This window comes from Mesoplodon bidens, assembly GCF_964165515.1.
Source record: "Mesoplodon bidens genome assembly, chromosome: 8".
In the NCBI taxonomy this organism is placed as follows: domain Eukaryota; kingdom Metazoa; phylum Chordata; class Mammalia; order Artiodactyla; family Ziphiidae; genus Mesoplodon; species Mesoplodon bidens.
Window position 1 is genome coordinate 47,635,143 of NC_138165.1, and position 17,118 is coordinate 47,652,260.

A 17,118-nucleotide genomic window follows, 5' to 3' on the forward strand; every position below is an offset into this window, starting at 1 on the left:
TGGAAGAAAGGAAGGCAAGTAAGAGTGCATTCCTTTCTTCCAGGAGGAATACAGGGCTCAGATACAGCACAAAGGTTCTTCTGAATGGATGATAGAAGACTTAAAAAACGACTGAATGAACAACAAACCCAAGAATTAGACTTGTGTTTTGGTTTCCCCTTTCCTGGAAAGAGCACTGTAGGGAGGATAGTCTCATTACTATTATATAACAGGGCAGGGGGGTTCAGGGGCAGTACATGCCAAGATCCTTGCACGGCCTGAAACACAGCATCCCCTCAACACATGTCTGCACAGCTTGTTCTAGCACAGAAGTTGAAAATAGTGAAAAACACACCACAGGAATATTGCTTCCATATAGACTAGATGTATTTTCCTTTCCATTTTTAGTTAAAACAGCGTAGCCTTATTCTATCAAAATCCTCCAAAACTGCAAAGGTTTTACCTGTCAAATGAAGAAAGCACTAAATAACAGTATCTCACATTTTCCAGAGCATGCTTTATAATCTATCACTACATATTGCTTTTCTCCCAAGCACCTATATTTATCTCTGTTTTTCAGTATATAGGTTTGTGTTAACATGACTGCTTTATTTTTTCACAACGAAAAGACATTAGGCTAATGAAAAAGCAAATGACTAAATTATAGTATCTGAAAATTGTTTTACATTTGGAATCATTTCACGGAGACTCTGAACTAAAAATTATCTGCTGAAACTTTGCTGAGTAGGCTCTTGTTGCAATCTTTCTAGCAGAACAAGGTTATAGCAGAGCTTGTATTCCGCTCCAGAAGGAAAAAAAAATCTTTAATACAAGCTAGACTAAACCATTCTGGTACTTTCTCTAGGACCATCACATAGAGCAGAGTTCTTCATATGGTGGAGAGGGGACCTGTGAGCTTCTTAAGGTTATTTGCAAAATTGTGTCCATACATATTTTCCCCCTGGGTTGAGTCTCTCAAAGGAATCTGAGACCTACATAATGGTTAAGAACAGCTGCTTGCTGACTCAGAATATGGCCGTTATGATTTGGCCTCCTGTAACTTAGATGTTTTCTTATACTGACACTAAGAAAGCTCCACATCCATGTTAGGTATCTGGTCCACACTTCTCAAACTCAAGGGTACCTCAAAACATTCCTCCCCAGACACAGCTCATTACCATCATCCATCTCTCCCAGAGAGTAGACCTTGTCAGAAACCCCTCACCTATGGTGCTGGTCTTTATTTTATGAGTCCTCTCTTTGGAAAGTATATTAATTTTTGTTCCAGAATGCAGTGTGCTTCTTTGCCGAGAAGAAGGGATTTTTGCAAGGCGCGTTTGTAGGGATACAACAGGGGTAGGCAACTGTCAGGCATTCCAGGGAACGGCAGGTAGCCAGATTCGTAAATTTAGGAAGCCCCATGTAAGACTGGCCCGCTACTGCCCGGAGTCAAGGACCTACGTGGCCCTTGGTCCACAAGCATGACTATTTCCCAGGTCTGAGCCATGGCCATCATCTCCTCCTACATGTGGCATTTTTAAGCTTCCTTGGGGAATGTGCGGGCCTGAGGAAGTGACACATCCTTGACCGCAAACTCTTCTGAGGTAAGAAGAGGACTACATTACTTTTTATATTCCCTAGGCCCATACTCAGCACATGATAGATATTCAATGAGTACGTTTGGGAATAGAACCAACATCATTAGCTATGACCTATAAGGAGCACGTTTCTTAGCAAGTAAGACAAAGGCTGTGGGACAGTAAGGAGCTGCCAGAGCATCCAAAGATGAGAAAGAAATGAGGGAATCAAAAGGAGATGTGAAACAGAAGAGGCCAAGCAGAGGTGGTAAATACTGGCACTTCTTGCACAATTGCTAATAATGAGTCAGCAAGCACCAGGCCAACCTCCACTGCCAATAAAACAAACGAAGTACATAATTTAAGGGGAGCAGCTCTCCTAAGTCCAACGTGCCTATCAACACTCGCATTCACACCTTCCTGCAAGCATCACTTATCCCGCAGTAAGACACTTTAATGACAAACCTAATAGGCCTGGCTGCCCTATAAAAAGAATAGAAGGCAAAGAGGAAAATCAAAATGAGTGCTGGAATTTTACTCAGAAACAGTGGAAAAGGTGAAAACACTCTTCTGAAAAGGAGAAATTTGACGAAAAACTTTACCATCCATTCCAAGGGTGGTACTACTTGCTTTTGGCTATTAGGAGAGGTTGGCCAATGGAGATACTCTGGTTCTCATTAAATTTGGGAAGAGCATCACGGGATCTAGGCTGAGACTCTGCTCCAGCTCTCTTCCTTGAGGGGACTCTCGCCTGGGCACGGAAAGCCCAGCTCCAGCGGCTCAGCTTTTATCTTCTCTGACAGATTCTCTGCTCCGGTACATGAAGAGTTCCTTTTCCCCGCTAAGTTTAAATATTAATTTTAAAGATATTTAATTTAGCATTTCTATGTGCCTGAAGCAAAATACAAGAGAGAAAATTTTAGCTTATGCTCAGTCCATCATGTTTATCTGAAAATACAGAAATCTCTGTGGAGTACCATGGATTCTACTCTTGCATAATAACGTTCAGTAGGGAAGAATAGAATCATGATTCAACCTCTCAGTACTGCTTGTCCACATCTTGAAAGCAGCATGATCATAAGTCATGCATTCATACTAGGTACTGTGCTGAGCACTTAGTATACAACAGTGAATAAGAGAGACACCGTCCCTGTGCTGTCACACGTTATTGGAGCCCAAAAGTCAACGTGAACCACTAGTGAGCTGTGACTGTCAAGAGTTACTACAATCATCTTTGAGGGGGGAAAACAATGGACTTTTGATTCAAGTAGACCTAGGGTAAAATTCTGCTTCTACATTTAGTAATCAGGCAACCGCGGAGTTAAGTAGTATTGTCCCCATTTGCCACTAAGACAAGCGAGGCTTAGAGTCATGTAGGTAAAATTTCTAAACTGTGTGGATTGAGTGCAAGTACGTAGGTAATGTACATTTTACTTAGACGATGTTGAAGACATGTTCTCCCCCTTCCCTCCCTCCCCACCAGGCTTTTTCAGGTAACATTAGCAGGAGAATAGAGATCAGATCAAGGGATATAACTGTCCAATTCCATTCCACACCAGCTGGACCAAATCTAGTAAACTGTGTTGAGTTCTATGCACTCATTTCTTAAGAAGATTCAGAAGTTCTCTCTATTGCAACCAAGTGAGAAGTTGGAATGAATGACTGCCAAGGTTCCTTCCACTTCTAATATTCTATGATTTTAGGGGAAGGATATTAATGAAGACTTTAGTTATGCCATAAAAAGTCATAAATGTAATACAATATCATCATAATATTTCAGATTTCTGCTATCCCTTTTTTTTACATCCTTATTGGAGTATAATTGCTTTACAATGGTGTGTTAGTTTCTGCTTTATAACAAAGTGAATCAGTTATACATATACATATGTTCCCATATCTCTTCCCTCTTGCGACTCCCTCCCTCCCACCCTCCCCATCCCACCCCTCTAGGTGGTCACAAAGCACCAAGCTCATCTCCCTGTGCTATGCAGCTGCTTCCCACTACCTATCTATTTTACGTTTGGTAGTGTATATATGTCCATGCCACTCTCTCACTTTGTCACAGCTTACCCTTCCCGTCCCCATATCCTCAAGTCCATTCTCTAGTAGGTCTGTGTCTTTATTCCCATCTTACCCCTAGTTTCTTCATGACATTTTTTTTTCTTAGATTCCATATATATGTATTAGCCTACGGTATTTGTCTTTCAAATATCTGCTATACTCTTTTAAAGTAAAACTTAAAAAAAAATCTCATAAGGCACAGGATCAAAGACTCACAGAACTGAGTATCTCATTTCTAAACATAAAGCTGTGCATTTTGCAGTGCTAAAGATGGGAGTTTTTCCTACTACATGCAACGTGATACAAGATAATGTCTAGGGTTTCCCTGGTGGCGAAGTGGTTGAGAATCTGCCTGCCAGTGCAGGGGACACGGGTTCGAGCCCTGGTCTGGGAGGATCCCACATGCCGCAGAGCAACTGGGCCAGTGAGCCACAATTACGTAGCCTGTGCATCTGGAGCCTGTACTCCGCAACAAGAGAGGCCACAATAGTGAGAGGCCCGCGCACCGCAATGAAGAGAGGCCCCTGCTTGCCACAACTAGAGAAAGCCCTCTCACAGAAACAAAAACCCAACACAGCCATAAATAAAGTCTAAAACAGTGCTATTATTAAAATAATTTCATTATGCAAATCAACTGTGAATTAATACAGGGCCCATAAGTGTGTAATTTGGGTGAAGAAATAGTCTAATCAATTTTAAAGACATCTTTTTAAACATGATTCAATTTTTAAGAAAAAGCTAAAAGACACTTCCAAAGTAATAGCTTTTCAGCTACATCTTAAAAAAATAAATTTATTTATTTTATTTACTTATTTTTGGCTGCATTGGGTCTTTGTTGCTGCACACGGGCTTTCTCTAGTTGCGGCGAGCGGTGGCTACTCTCCATGCGGTGCACAGGCTTCTTATTGTGGTGGCTTCTCTTGTTGCAGAGCACGGGGTCTAGGCGTGTGGGCTTCAGTAGCTGTGGCATGCGGGTCCAGTAGTTGTGGCTCGCGGGCTCTAGAGTGCAGGCTCAGTCGTTGTGGCACATGGACTTAGTTGCTCCACGGCACGTGGGATCTTCCCGGACCAGGGCTCGAACCCGTGTCCCCTGCATTGGCAGGCGGATTCTTAACCACTGAGCTACCAGGGAAGTCCTGCATTTTTGTCAAAGATACAATTTTACATCTTTTTGAGAAGGCTCTCATGACACAGGAGAATAAGAAGGTAAGAACTCCATGTGAATAAGATTAGATGTTTAGGGATTAGAAACAGAACTCCTTTTAAAAAGAATCAAGATTGGTTTGTCATGTTGTATTGAACTATGTGGACAAATGGTAGGAATCTAATAAAACTATGTTAATTGATTATATTTGAGAGTATCCTTCACGTAGGTGGAATAATTTTTACCCAGTTTGCTTCCATAAATGATTTTTAGGAGGCTTATGCCAAGTCACTTAAACCTCTCAAAATATGGAGTCAAAACCATATTGGAGGGCTTCCCTGGTGGCGCAGTGGTTGAGAGTCCGCCTGCCGATGCAGGGGAGGTGGGTTCGTGCCCTGGTCTGGGAGGATCCCACGTGCCGCGGAGCGGCTGGGGCCGTGAGCCATGGCCGCTGGGCCTGTGCGTCCAGAGCCTGTGCTCCACAACGGGAGAGGCCGCGACAGTGAGAGGCCCACATACCGCAAAAAAAAAAAAAAAAAAAACATTGGATGAGAGGAAAATAAAGATCCTAACCCCTTCTATGAATGGTGTTCCTCTGCTGTATGTCACACTTTGCTCTGTACTTCCCAGGAGCCAAGAGAGACACACATGGAACACACATTCTCATTATTTGTAAAAAGAAAACTCCCCCCTGATCCTTAATTCTCAAATTAGTGGTCCCTATGCACGTTTATACAGAGAGCAGCAAACAACATATGGATAAAGCCTGAAATTTGTTTTGAAGAGCTCCAGATGCATCCCTCATTTGGCCGTTTCTTTAAAAAAGCCAAAGGCATAATATTAAGAGGTGATTTTACAAAGATATTTCCACTGTCAGGCAGGCAAATGAGAGAGATTATTTTCTTTTCTGTGTGAGAGGGGTGTTTTTAAATTTGAGAGGAAGATACAGTAACTGGACAGAAGTTCTGCAAGAGAGCTGCAGGCACACAGGTGTTGGTGCTGTTAATGGGGGATTCTACCAGCAGAACCGCACGGATATAAACTCAGTGGCAACAGAGGCTGGGCACGGAAGACATTGTTTTTATGTTCCCTATCCTTGCTTGCTGTACTGAACTCATTTCTTTTAATAACCAGTCAAAGTTCTCATAATAGAAATCTAGGCTGAAGTGTCCAACAGCTGGCTAAGGATCCATTATTCTATAATTGTTGAGTGGAGGAGAACCATGCCAAAGACGCATTCTCAAACACATGGCACTCGTGTGAAAATAGCACTCATGTGTGAAAATAGAACTCAACTGAGAAAAAAGTTTTCAAGGTCAATAGACGTGCAGGTGATGGCTAGCACTTTTTTTTTTTTCACTGCAGAGCACAGGCTCCGGACGTGCAGGCTCAGTGGCCATGGCTCACGGGCCCAGCCACTCCGCGGCATGTGGGATCTTCCCGGACCAGGGCACGAACCCGTGTCCCCTGCATTGGCAGGAGGACTCTCAACCACTGCACCACCAGGGAAGCCCCGGCTAGCACTTTTGACTTCATTTAGTCTCAGCTGAGGGAGAAAAATGACCATAAAAATATAGTGTATACACACAGATGTGTCTCTCATTTGAATCTCTCTGGATATATTCTAATGTGATGGAATATCTGTATCAAAGCAGAAATCTTAGATGACAAGTTCATCTGGATATGTGTGTGTGTATATGTATATGTATCTGCACATACACACACATACATGTATCTTATTGAATGAATTAACTGCTTAAGCACTATGTGCCAGGTGATAAAGAATCCCTAGAACTCTGTTTAAGAGACTGTATTACCAATCACGTCAAATGCTTTCAGCACCTGCATGGTTATCTTTCATTTGGGAGAGCTTTAGGATGCAGAACTGTTACTATGCATTCGTCCTGTTGTCCTTCTTCTGTGCTGAGGCTTTATGTCACTGGCCACTGTTTATAACACTAGCTCAAATTATTCCTGATTCTATATCTAAAAATGTATTATACAAGAACATGTTCATGGCTATCATTCTGAAACAGAAGGGCACTTAAAAACCAACAAGAAACTACATGCAATGGCAAAAGACTATCGTACTGGCTTTTGCACAGTCACAAAATCCAGAACAGATTATTCAAAGAACTCTCTGGAAGCTGACAAGCTTATAAAAGCAATCCTAATAAAAAATTTCTGCATTCTACATGTATAACAAAGTTATAGCATGTCACTTGCTCTATAAATTGTCACTATTACCACTTGGAGCAGAAGGAAATGTACATATATAAAGATATATATGGGCATAATTTTATATTCCCAGAGGAAACTGAAAAATTATATGCATTAAATAGTGTTTTAATTGCAACATGAAAAACGACGTTTAAGCAATGGTTCACAGTCCCACAAGGGTAAAGTCAAGTGTAAATGCTGCCTAGTATAATGGGGGGAGAATGGATGGGGCACTCAGGCATGGGAGCAAATCCTGATCCTGTCACTAGTTGGATCTATTACTTCTGGCTGATCCCTCTACAGCTCTGAGGTTCAGTTTCCTATCAGTAAAATAGAGATATTAAATATCTATTTTGCAGAGAGTTGTGGGAATTAAAGGAGAGGGAATAAGTCCCTACCAATTGCTGCTTTTTCAAATTATTAAATAAATTTAAAAGCTCAAAATAGAGATTTATGGTTCCTCAATGAATAACATACCAGCCAATATCATTAAGACTACGCTGTATCTGGCTAGATTTAAGACTGAAATTCAATACACATATTTTCAGCTCTCAAATACTATGATTATCTGAGCATATATGAGAGAAGAATGTAAAACTCTGAAGACAAATTTTAAGAAAACTACTCTAGAATATATGTGGGTACAATATTTAGGCCTCAGTGGAGCATTTTCATTTATCTGCTTTCTGATAAATCTATATTCTTTGTCTATGCTCATAAATAAAAGGCAGCTCTCATAAAGTGTGCTTGAGAAAGCAACAGGCTCTGTGCTCTCACATGTGTCATTACCTTGTATTTCTCACTCTTTAAAGGCCCAGTTTCAATATTTCTCCCTCATGAAAACTTTGTGTCTACTCCACCCCATGGAATAGTCCCCACCCTGAAAAAAGCTTGGGGTTCATTTGGGGACACAAGACTGCCCTCCTTGCTGAGCACTGGCGTGGGCACGGCAGCTCCAGTCCTTGCTCAGAGATGGGCTAAAGGTCTCTAAAGGACTCACACACTTGCAGGCCTTACCTTTAAGAAAAAAAATAAAGCTTTTCCATCTTTTCCACCAACAGAATTTCCATTTCCATTTCCGTGTTCACTGTTCATTTAGATTTTAGGTGAACGACGTGAAGATTGTGAGAATTCTATTTTCAACAACTGAAGTTCTGCCCACCGATGGCCTATTCACATGGGGTTCAATACACACTAGGTTAGGCCTTAAATATGCTACGACCACACGATCTTCCCAAGCTATCCTAAAAGGGTGAAAGGAGGTGAACCCTGCTGGGCTTTCACCTCTTGCTCCTGTAGCCCCACCGTCCAACCTTGTCCACCCTGCTCTGTGCCCTGGGAAGCCAAGCTATGAAGACCAGGCACACAGCTCCCTTTTCCACCAGCTTTCAGCTTCGTTTGGCCAATGGCAGAAACTGGCAGATCAGAGGGTGGGCAGAGAGTGAGACTGGGGAAGTTACTCCTCTGACTCACTCCCTGCCAGGCTGTCGTCATGTCCCTCAGCTCCCATCAGGTCCCTGACTCCACAGCTACCTTCTCCTGGGTTCTGGTAACCACTTATCTTATCCTTTAGGCCTATAGGATAGAAATGGCTTCTCTCTGTTGCCAACTATGAAGACTAGGTTTAGGTTGATTTCCCTAAATCGAACCCACTCCGTTGTAAACAGCCCCTTATTCATTCTCTTAAATAACACCAGTCTGAATATGCCATCTCATTCCTGACAGGACCCTAAGCCTTGAATCCAGTCTTAAAACACCAGGAAAAGAGCCACACTGAACCAAAGCATCAGGACTTGCTGTTACAGCAGGTATTATACGAACAGCTGCAATGACTAAACAGTACATCTTTACCAGGAGAGTATAAGAACAGTTGTTACTCTTATGTCATAAAAAACCAACAACTGGATTTATGCTACAAACCAATCAAGGTGAGCCTGAAGGCTTTAAAAAGAAAATGAGAGGGTTTCCCTGGTGGCGCAAGTGGTTGAGAGTCCGCCTGCCGATGCAAGGGACACGGGTCCGTGCCCTGGTCCAGGAAGATCCCACATGCTGCGGAGTGGCTGGGCCCATGAGCCATGGCCGCTGAGCCGGCACATCCGAAGCCTGTGCTCTGCAACAGGAGAGGCCGCGGCAGTGAGAGGCCCGCGTACCGCAAAAAAAAAAAAAAAAAAATCAACAAGAAAAATCTAGCTGAGAAATATTCTATAATCCCATGCAAATATCACAAACCCACCAAAATGCAGCTTTTTCGGCTGCTACCATCACTGAAGAACATCATTAAATAAGGAGAAGGGTGGGGGGCAAGATTCCTGAACCTCAATAAAAGAGCTGAGAAAAATGAACACATATTTTTATGAACATAGCACTGAAGCCCACAGAAGCTTTAGTGTATTCAAGGCTGCACTCTTGCTGCATCATAGAACCTAACACATATTTACACAGATGTAAGTTTATTTAAATATAAAAAATTCACAGAGGGGAGGGGCCAAGATGAGGGAGTAGAGAGACCCTGAGCTGACCTCCTCTCATGAGCACACCAAAACAACATCTGCAGAACAACCATCCATAAAAAAAAGACTAGAACCTACCAGAAAAGATCTTCTCCAACTAAAGACATAAAGAAGGAAACACAACAAGAAAAGTAGGAAGGGCAGACTCAAGATATAATCAAATCCCATACCCCAGGGTGGGCAACCCACAAACTGGAGAATTATACTGCAGAGGTTCTTCCACAGGCATGAGAGTTCTGGGCCCCCTGTCAGGCTCCCCAGCCTGGAGGGTCCTGCATCAGGAAGATGATACCCTAGAGCATTTGGCTTTGAAGGCCAAGGGGTTAATTTCAGGAGCCTCACAGAACTCAGGGAATAGAGATTTCATTCTTAAAGGGCCTACACAAAGCAGTAAGGCAAAAGCAGTAATTTGATAGGACCCTGGGACAGACCTACCTGCTTGTCTGGGAGAGTCTCCTGGAGAGGTGAGAGGTGGCTGCGGCTCACCCAGGGGACATAGACAATGGTGGCAGCCATACTGGGGAACATTCTACCCATGAACACTGCTGATGGCAGCTGCCATCTTGGCTCATTAGCACTAAGACCTGGCCCCACCCAACAGCCTTTAGGCACCAGTACTGGGATGCCTCAGGCCAAACAACTAACTGGACAGAGACACATCCCTATCCATCAACAGACGACAGGCTGCCTTAAGATTTCCTGAGCTCACAGCTGCCTCTAAAAACACCCTAGATACAGCCCTGCCCATCAAAGGGCCAAGACACAGCTCCACCCAAAAGGGGGCAGGCACTGGCCCTTCTCTCCAGGAAGCCTGCAAAAGCCTCTAGACCAGCCTCATCCACCAGGGGGCAGACATCAGAAGCAAGAAAACTACAATCCCACAGCCTGCGGCTCCTACTCGCAGCAGGCCAGATCTTAACCTGGGAACAGCTGGGCCCAGGTCCTGGCCCTGTCCACAAGCAGGCCAATGCAAACTTCGGGACACCACAGACCCCATACCCAACTGTGTCAGGACCACCCCTCAAACAATCTGAAACAAGATCTGAGATCCCTGGGCCCTGCAGCCAGACTACAGGAAACAGCTCTGTCTACCAGTGTCCAGCACTAACTCCAGGACGTGGCTTCACCCACCAGTGGGTGGCCAACAGCCCCAGAGTCTTCAGGGCCCTGACTCTGGCCATCGGTGAGCCAAAACTAGCCCTGGGACCCCTGGGGCTCTGCAGCCAGCCTCCTCGTGACCAGGCCCTGCTAACCAGCAGCCAGTAATCATGAGGGCCTGCAGAGTACAAATGCAGAGTTTTAAAAATGCATTTGAAATTAAGAGATCAGCAACTTAAAACAATATATATATAGACTGCTATACAAAAACCTCATGATAACCACAAACCAAAAATCCATAATAGATATACATACAGGAAAGAAAAAGGAATCCAAACTTAACACTAAATATAGTCATCAAATCACAGGAGAATAAAAGAAGAAGAAAGGGGGAAAAAGACCTATAAAAACAAATACAAAACAATTAACAAAGGGCAATAAGAACATACATATGGATAATTACCTTAAATGTAGTCAGGTTAAATACTCCAACCAAAAGACAGAGTGGCTGAATGGATACAAAAACAAGACTCATATATATGCTGCCTAGAGAGACTCACTTCAGATCTAGAGACACATATAGACAGAAAGTGAGGGGATGGAAAAAAGTATTCCATACAAATGGAAATCAAAGAAAGCCAGAGTAGCATTACATGTATCAGGCAAAATAGACTTTAAAATAAAGACTGTTACGAGAGACAAAGCAACACACTACATAATGATCAAAGGATCAATCCCAGAAGATATAACAATTGTAAATATATATATGCACCCAACACAGAAGCACCTAAATATTTAAGGCAAATATTAACAGACATAAAAGGAGAAATCAACAATGATACAATACGGTAGGGGACTTTAACACCCTACTCACATCAATGGACAGATCACTGAGACAGAAAATCAGTAAGGAAACACAGGCCTTAAAAACCACATTAGATTAAATGGAATTACTTGATATATAGAGAGCATTCCATCTGAAAGCAGCAGAATATACATTCTTTTCAGCACATTGAACATTCTCCAGGATAGATCACATGCTAGGCCACAAAACAAGCATTGGTAGATTTAAGAAAACTGAAGTCAAATCACGCAACTTTTTGACCACAATGTTATGAGATTAGAAATCAACTACAAGAAAAAAACTGCAGAAAACACAAACACATGGAGGTTGAACAATATGCTACTAAACAACTGATGGATCATTGAAGAAATCAAAAAGGAAATCAAAAAACACCTAGAGACAAAAGAAAATGAAAACACAACAATCAAATACCCATGGGACACAGCAAAAGGTTCTAAGAAGGAAGTTTATAGCAATACAAGCATACCTCAGAGAATAAGAAAAATCTCATAAATACCCTAACCTTACATCTAAAGGAACTAGAAAAAGAAGAATGAACAAAACCCAAAGTTATTAGAAGGAAAGAAATCATAAAGATCAGAGCAGAAATCAATGAAATAGAGACCAAAAAAAAAAGAAAAGATCAATGAAACTAAGAGCTGGTTCTTTGAAAAGATAAACAAAATTGATAAAACTTTAGCCAGACTCATCAAGAAAAAATGAAGAGGGCCCAAATCAATAAAATCAGAAATGAAAAAGAAGTTAAAACTGACACCATAGAAATACAAAAGATCGTAAGAGACTACTACAGGCTACTATATGCCAATAAAATGGACAACCTAGAAGAAATGGACAAATTCTTAGAAAGGTACAATCTCCCAAAACTGAACCAGGAATAGAAAATATGAAAAGACCAATTACCAGTAATGAAATTGAATCAGTAATTTAAAAACCTCAACAAACAAAAGTCCAGGACCAGATGACTTCACAACTGAATTTCACCAAACATTTAGAGAAGAATTAATGCTTACCCTTCTGAAACTATTCCAAAAAACTGCAGAGGAAGGAACACTTCTGAACTCATTCTATGAGGCCACCATCACCAAAACCAAAAAGAGATACCTCCCCCCCAAAAAATTACAGGCCAGTATCACTGATGAACATAGACACAAAAAATCCTCAACAAAATACAAGCAAACCAAATCCAACAATGCATTAAAAGGATCATACACCATGATCAAGTGGGATTTATCCCAGGGATGCAAGGAATTTTCAATAACCGCAAATCAATTAGTGTGATACACCACATTAACAAATTGAAGAATTTGTTCTTCAAAAGCCATATGATCATCTCAAAAGATGTAGAAAAAGCTATAAAATTCAACATCCATTTATAATAAAAACTCTTCAGAAAGTGGACATAGAGGGAACCTACCTCAACATAATAAAGGCAAGCCCACAGCTAAAATCATACTCAACAGTGAAAAGCTGAAAGCATTTCCTCTAAGATCAGGAACAAGACAAGGTTGCCGACCCTCACCACTTTTATTCAACATAGTTCTGTAAGTCCTAGCCACAGGAATCAGTGAAGAAAAACAAAGTAGCCAAATTAGAAAGGAAGACTTAAAACTGTCACTGTTTGCAGATGACATGACACTACATAGAAAATCCTGAAGACACTACCAGAAAACTACTAGAGCTCATTAATTAATTCAATACTGTTTCAGGATACAAAATTAATATATAGAAATCTGCATTTCTCTACATTAATATCGAAGTATCAATATCGAAAGGGAAATTAAGGAAAAAATCCCATTTACCATAGCATCAGAAAGAATAAAATACCTGGGAATAAATATACCTAAGGAGCCAAAAAAGACCTGTACTCTGAAAACTGTAAGGCACTGATGAAATAAATTGAAGACTACACAAACAGGTAGAAAGATATATACCATGTTCTTGTATTGGAAGAATAAATACTGTTTATATGACTATACTGCCCAAGGCACTCTACAGACTCAATGCAATCCTTGTCAAATTAGCAGAGGGGGGAACACTCCCAAACTCATTCTACGAGGCCACCATCACCCTGATACCAAAACCAGACAAAGATGTCACAAAAAAAGAAAACTACAGGCCAATATCATTGATGAACATAGAGGCAAAAATTCTCAACAAAATACTAGCAAACAGAATCCAACAGCACATTAAAAGGATCATACACCATGATCAAGTGGGGTTTATCCCAGGGATGCAAGGATTCTTCAATATATGCAAATCAATCAATGTGATACACCATATTAACAAACTGAAGAATAAAAACCATATGATCATCTCAATAGATGCAGAAAAGCTTTTGACAAAATTCAACACCCATTTATGATAAAAACCCTCCAAAAAGTAGGCATAGAGGGAAATTACCTCAACATAATAAAGGCCATATATGGCAAACCCACAGCCAACATCATTCTCAATAGTGAAAAACTGAAAGCATTTCCTCTAAGATCAGGAACAAGACATGGTTGTCCAATCTCACCACTATTATTCAACATAGTTTTGGAAGTTTTAGCCACAGCAATCAGAGAAGAAAAAGAAATAAAAGGAATCCAAATTGGAAAAGAAGTAAAGCTGTCACTGTTTGCAGATAACATGATACTATACCTAGAGAATCCTAAAGATGCTACCAGAAAACTACTAGAGCTGATCAATGAATTTGGTAAAGTAGCAAGATACAAAATTAATGCACAGAAATCTCTTGCATTCCTATGCACTAATAATGAAAAATCTGAAAGAGAAATTAAGGAAACACTCCCATTTACCACTGCAACAAAAAGAATAAAATACCTAGGAATAAACCTACCTAAGGAGACAAAAGACCTGTATGCGGAAAACTATAAGACACTGATGAAAGAAATTAAAGATGATACAAACAGGTGGAGAGATATACTATGTTCTTGGATTGGAAGAATCAACACTGTTAAAATGATCATACTACCCAAGGCAATCTACAGATTCAATGCAATCCCTATCAAACTACCAATGGCATTTTTCACAGAACTAGAACAAAAAAATTTACAATTTGTATGGAAACATAAAAGACCCTGAATAGCAAAAACAATCTTGAGAAAGAAGAACAGAGCTGGAGGAATCACACTCCCTGACTTCAGTCTATACTACAAAGCTACAGTAATCAAAATATGTGGTACTGGCACAAAAACAGACACATAGATCAGAACAGGATAGAAAACCCAGAAATAAGCCCACACACTTATAGTCAAACTACGATAAAGGTGGCAAAAATATACAATGGAGAAAAGACAGTTTCTTCAGTAAGTGGTGCTGGGAAAACTGGACAGCTACATGTAAAACAATGAAATTAGAACATTCCCTCATACCATATACAAAAATAAACTCAAACTGGATCAAAGACCTAAAAGTAAGACCAAAACCATAAAACTCTTAGAGGAAAACATAGGCAGAACATTCTTTGATATAAATCACAGCGATATTTTTTGGATCTGTCTCCTAAATTAAAGGAGATAAAAGCAAAAATAAACAAATGGAACCTAATTAAACTTAAAAGATTTTGCACTGCAAAGGAACAACTGACAAAATGAAAAGACAACATATTGAATGGGAGAAAATTTTGCAAATGATATGACTGATAAGCGATTAATATCCAACATATATAAATAGCTCATAGAACTCAACATCAAAAAATAACCCGATTAAAAAATGAGAAGAACTTGACATTTTTCCAAAGAGGACATGCAGATGGCCAATAGGCACATGAAAAGAAGCTCCACATTGCTAATTATTAGAGAAATGCATACAAAAACCACAATTAGATGTCATCTCACACCTGTCAAAATGACTATCAATAAGAACACAAATAACAAATGCTGGCAAGGATGTGGAGAAAAAGGAACCCTTGCACACTGTTGGTGGGAATGTAAATTGGTGCAGCCACTGTGGAAAAGAGTATGAAGGTTTCTCAAAAGCTAAAAATAGAGCTACCATATGACCCACAATTCCACTCCTGGGTATATATCAGAAAAAAACAAAAACACTAATTCAGTAAGATGCACACACCTCAATGTTCACATCAGCATTATTTATAATTGCCAAGATATGGAAGCAATCTAAGTGTCCATCAGCAGATGAACAGATAAAGAAAAAGTGGTACAGATATACAATGGAATGCTACTCAGCCATAAAAAAGAATGAAATTTTGCCATTTTTAGCAACATGGATGGACTTGGAGGGCATCATGCTAAGTGAAATATGTCAAAAAAAGAAAGCAATACTGCATGATATCACTTATATGTGGAGTCTAAAAAATAAACTAGTGAATGTAACAAAAAAGAAGCAGACTCACAGATGTAGAGAACAAACTAGTGGTTACCAGTGAGGGTTGGATGGGAGGGGCAATATAGGGGTGGAGGAGTGGGAGGTACAAACTATTGTGTTTAAAATAGGCTCAAGAGACTTCCCTGGTGGTGCAGTGGTTAAGAATCTGCCTGCCAATGCAGGGGACATGGGTTTAAGACCTGGCCCGGGAAGATCCCACATGCCACAGAGCAACTAAGCCCATGCACCACAACTACTGAGCCTGTGCTCTAGAGCCCATGAGCCACAACTACTGAGCCCAGGTGCCACAACTACTAAAGCTCGTGTGCCTAGAGACCATGCTCTGCAACAGAGAAGCCACCACAATGAGAAACCTGCATACGAAAAGTAGCCCCCGCTCGCTGCAACTAGAGAAAGCCCACATGCAGCAACGAAGACCCCACGCAGCCAAAAAATAAATAAATTAAAAAAATAAATAAATAAAATGGTAAATTTTAATAAATAAATAAATTAAATAGGCTCAAGGATGTATTGTACAACACAGGAAATATAGCCAATATTTTGTAATAACTATAAATGCAAAGTAAGCATTAAAAATTGTATAATTTTTTAAATAAAATAAAAATAAATTCACCAAAAACCAGAATTTCATATTAACACAATGGTGTTTTGCCTTATTCTCCTTTCTTAAACTCTTGTATTTCAAGAAACAACACTATTTTTACATGACAATGGGCTTGTCACTTAAATTAAGGACCTTTTCCTGAACTGCCTCTGATTATTCTCTGGTTACCTCTCACCTTCCACAGTCCCAAACCTTCCTATTGGGATAATGGTCTTAGCAGCCTCATTTGCCCAGAGAAGTCCTTTACTTCACCTTCCAAATTTACTCATACTCACCTTTCTTAATTTTCTTTTCTCCTCCTCTTTCACTCCCTGCTACCCTCACTCAAGGACACCTGAAAGAAAAAAAAAAAGAAAGAGTTCAGCTTGAAATGTACATTGAGATCTCATCCATATTCTGTACCAATTTCCAGACCATAAAACTCCTTATTGGCAGAGAAAGTGTTCTGTGATAATGCCTAAAATAGTCCCTTTTACCTTGTGCTTAAAATAAAACACATCTTGAATGTACTCTGTAAAGCAGCAGCATGCAACAACAGAAGACAAAGAGGCCAAAAGAGGGGTCTCTTTTGTCTTCCCCTTTTGTTAATGAACACAAAGATTCTTTTCACTGCAAACACTTAAAAGAGAAGACTAGCTTAAGGATTTGGTACGGTTGGCATCTGGAAAGTGAGGGGACTGAGGGAGCGCTGATCACCCTGCCAGAATGTG

At 40.6% G+C, this 17,118-nt stretch overlaps 1 protein-coding gene across 2 annotated transcripts in view; it reads right to left on the reverse strand.

The window, feature by feature from the left end:
• The window catches only part of LYPD6B (LY6/PLAUR domain containing 6B), a 41,464-nt gene extending 24,721 nt beyond the window's left edge, over positions 1-16,743 (reverse strand). The window contains exon 1 of one of the 2 annotated variants that reach the window (XM_081242414.1): positions 16,684-16,743. The gene's annotated coding sequence lies outside the window, so the exon portion shown is untranslated. Of the gene's footprint in view, positions 1-9,926; positions 10,226-16,683 lie in introns of those variants that run through there. The other variant, XM_081242413.1, reaches the window with a different exon arrangement.
• Positions 16,744-17,118: the final 375 nt, after the last annotated feature.